This window comes from Papaver somniferum, chromosome 7, assembly GCF_003573695.1.
Source record: "Papaver somniferum cultivar HN1 chromosome 7, ASM357369v1, whole genome shotgun sequence".
NCBI classification, from domain to species: Eukaryota; Viridiplantae; Streptophyta; class Magnoliopsida; order Ranunculales; family Papaveraceae; genus Papaver; species Papaver somniferum.
This window is the reverse complement of record NC_039364.1, coordinates 248,414,766-248,419,097: the sequence shown is the minus strand read 5'-3', so window position 1 is coordinate 248,419,097 and position 4,332 is coordinate 248,414,766. Positions and strand designations below refer to the sequence as shown.

The following is a 4,332-nucleotide window of genomic DNA, read 5'->3' as shown; positions in this document are numbered from 1 at the left end:
ACCAATTCCTATTCTGCATAGAGGCTCTATCCAGAAGACTTATCAATGATGAAGAACAAAACCTTATCCATGGCGCTAAACTATGTGTTAATGCTCTTGCTATCAACCATCTTCTGTTTGCTGATGACTACATGATATTCTGCCAGGCTAATATGGAGGAGTGTAAGAACTTGGTTCAAGTGTTTCAGGATTTCAGTCTTGCCTTTGGGTAGATGATCAACTTCTCTAAATTTGGATTTTTCTTCAGCAAAAATACTGCCCCTGATATTGCTGACCCTATCAGTTCTTACATGAAGGTCCAAACAACTGATGTGAAAGATAAGTATTTGGGTTCACCTCTTTTCACAAAAAAAAAGTAAGGTGAAAGCTTTTAAACCTTGCATTGAAAAGCTAAAGTTCAGACTAGCTGAATGGAAATCTAGTACATCTATTGAAAAAGCGGGGGTTTAACAACCACACCCAATATTTCGTTTAGGAAATCTGTATGGACTAACTCCAATGTAATTCCAAGAGAATCAACTAGACATACAGACTCAATCAAGGAAAATATATCTAATAGTTATATCTCAATTTCTCAAATCAATCTGCAATCGAACAGATAGAAATCTGTGAGCCGGATCAATATCATTGGATGGTACCAAAGACCAATATCCAAGCGTCAATCAATTTCAATCAACAACTAAAGGTTGGATTTACCAATTGATTCAACTAGGCACAACCCGTGATATTTCAATCATTGTTATAAAAAGATATGAGGTTTGTCTCCATGATAGTCAGGGCTATCAGACGGACGTCATTCGATGGGGATCCCGATCCGGCGGTCGGGAAGCTCCGGATGGAGTTTTTTCTTGGACGGGTGGGAAATTTCGGAAAATATCACGTGATTACAGAATGGGTGTAATTTATCCGTGTCATATAAAAGCATCTTTTTCTTCTCTCCCGCTGAAATCCAAGATTGTTCTCTATTTTTCTTTCTTTTCGTGATTCTTCTTTCTGTTGATGTAGGTAGGTTATAATAATAGATTTATGTTGTTGCAGTTGAATTGGAAAGATTGAGAGGAATAGAAGAAGAAGGTAAACATACTGAAACCCTCGAATTTTACTTTTAGAGGTTTTATTTCTTCTTCAGTTGATAATACATATTCACCACCGGTAAGGTATAATTATATCCAGATTTTTTAGAATTTATTTTGCTAATTCCTGGATTTTAACTATGTTCTCGGATTTTATTTTATTTTTTTTTGATTTGAAATTGTCAATTAAGTTTAATCATAATTCAGGCATTCTAGCTAGCCATATGTTTTTTAAGTTCGAATTTTACGATATGTAGCTACAACACTACGTATTCTCTAAAACATCTGGAAGATTTTCATTTCCATCAACTTGGAGTCCAGTTCATAACGATTCTGTTTCTGTAGCTTTTGTTTCACTCCCTTTTTTCTTTGCTAATCTTGGCCTTCAATTATTAGCATCCTACATACCGAGTTTTTTGATTCAATTAGGTAAAATATTTTGATAAAATCTGAATTGTGGGTTCTGTGAATTCAATAATTTTGATCATGGGTTTTATAATTCATCACAGCCACGTCTGCAAGGAGAGCAGTTTGGGCATCCAACGGTTTTAACAGGGACCCAATTGAACTGCTAGCACAAATTATTTTTTCCTTAAACAGTAAGATTATTTCATTTTCTTTCTACATGCGGGACTGCATTTGCTCATATTCTATTTTTGAACGAACATTCATCTTTTAGAGAATTTGTTGTATGAGGTATTATTCGTTCTAAACTAAATGAACTGATGCCACATTACCTTTGTTGTACTTTACAAGCCATAATGGATGAAAGGTGCACCATAGATTTAACTTGACATTAGTTGCTTTGTTCTGTTTAATCTGTATCCGTCTCATGTTCAGAGTAAAACTATAACCTACCATGGAAAAAAAAATATTACTACACATATCTTGAATCTCTTTGGGTATTCCTTTGGATTGATTGACGTAATTCAGTTTTTACCCCTAAATTGTTAATGGAGAAGTTCTCTTCTGATTCAAATATGTTGTTAATTTTGTTGCCAAGAGTACCGTTTAACTATGTAAGCAATCTAATTGTCTGCAGATGCAAAAGGCTGTGAAAATACCAATCAAAAGTGTCAGGAGTTGTTGATGTTCGTCCTAAAAAAAAAGGATACACCTCAAGTAGTTCCTATTTGGAAGGCTAAGGTCGGAGGTGCTTATGTAAGGTACGCAATTTGGGATTTTGCTTATTTGTTTGTGTGGCAGCTTGGATCAGGCTAAACTTCCATAGAATTTGTGCATGGTTTATTTATATTTGCTCGGTAGTTTGGACATGCCTTGATTTTGAAGTTCTTTGGTTTTTTGGAGCTACTACACAGTGCAAAAAGAAGATCCAGCGATGTTTTGGTTGACTCAACTTTCTGGGCTTATGCATTCGATATACATCCAGGTGAAATTGACAAACTATAGTCGTGTACCTTACAAACTGATTTTCCAATTATCCAATATCAGTCAAAACAGTGACAAATCATCTGTCGTGGGTTGTGTAGGGTGTTGTGTTGTGGTACTAATATAAGTTGCGTATTTCAAGAATATTAGGGAAGTCTCTTATGCTACTGTATTGAAAGTGGGGAAGTCTCTTAATGTTAGCATTAGGAAACATAGTTATTTTTATCAATGCATATTCTTAATGTTAGCATTATTATGAAGATTAGGAAACAGTGCTTACTTTTTTGTTGATGCAGGCGAAAAGTGCTTACTTTTTTGGCATGTAGCACCAGATGTTCCAACATACTCAATAAAGTGGAGAGAATTATGATGATTGTTGAATTAATATAATCAAAATGTGAATTCGTAGTGGAATGCAGTTCACCCTGGATAATGTTATTAAATAATTTTCATCTTCGTAACAGGTACCAGAAGAGGTCCTTGGAAAGATGGGTGCGCCACCAAAGACTGACGTGCCTATCATTACTCCTAACAATCTTGCTGATGCGGATGGGCTTATCTTTGGGTTCCCTACTAGATTTGGAATGATTGAAGCTCAATTCAAAGCTTTTCTAGACACACAAGGGGTCTATGGAGAACACAATCTTTAGCTGGCGAACCCGGTGGAATCTTCAAGGTGGTGGTCAGGAAACAACTGAGTAAGTCTCCCCCTGCTCTTTCTACCTAAGCAGTAACAAGTTATATTCATTGACAAGAACATTGATTAATCATATTCTGTAACCTCTCAATATACAGGTTGAGAGCAATCACTCAGTGATTCACCATGGACTAATTTATGTTCTCATTGGATTAACATTTGAAGCCGGGATGTTTGAGATGGTGCAAGTGAAAGGTGGTACCCCATATGGTGCAGGAATTTTTGCTGGGGATGGACCAAGACAACCAACTGAGCGCGAACTTGGACGAGCCTTTCACTAGGGGAAGGACATTGCTGGCATTGCAAAGAAGCTCAAGTGAGTTTCTGAATTTCTATACCCTTATACAACTACTGTTTTAAGATTATGTACTTTCTGATTTCTTCTTTACTTTTCTTTTCAGAGATGTCGAGCTACTACTTTCGTTGTGCTCATAACAATGAGATATTTTATTCGAATTGTCCGGACTATCTTGAGGTTTGTGTGTTATATTTAGGGCAATAGATAGGCCATGATCTAGGCTGAGTAGAATCAATGAGCTTCCACTAAAGGGTTCAGTTATATTGTACTGCTCATGGATTTCATTAAAGGCTGGGTAGAATCAATTTCATTAAATTGTAGAACCAATGAGGATGGTCATGATCTAGGCTGATCAGAATGATCTTTTATTTTACTGATTTTCCGCAGTTTGTGAATGAGTTTCTAATTTTATGTAGTTCCAAATTCTTAAGCTGATGTGTTAAGTGTACTTCTCTTCTAGGCACTCAGTTACTTATACGAACCGTCTTCACTTCTAGAAAGTGAATTTCCTACGGTTGAGGAGCAGAATCTTCTATAGGTTACTGGGTGACTGCAAGGACATCGGATGTGATCCACTGAATCTAGCTTTGCCAAAGAAATGATGCGACGCCTTGATAGAACCTAGAATGAATACGGTTGGTGCAATCAAAAGATATTATTGTTTCTTATGATTTTATTGCGACAATGGTCATGGCTGAATTATACATTGACAACAGTTGGTGAGAATTTAAGTTGCTTAGTCACTTTTGTATTAGTAGAATGTCTTATCAATTTTTCCCTTCATATTATATAAAATCTTTACTTCATGTAGGATTAAAAATTAAGTTTTTTTTTTTTTTTTTTTTTTTTTTTTTTTTTTTTTTTTTTTTTTTTTT

General features: G+C 35.7%; 1 pseudogene; it reads left to right on the top strand.

Moving 5' to 3' along the window:
• Positions 1–971: 971 nt before the first annotated feature.
• LOC113293614 lies at positions 972–3,479 on the top strand (annotated as a pseudogene).
• The last annotated feature ends 853 nt before the right edge of the window (positions 3,480–4,332 follow it).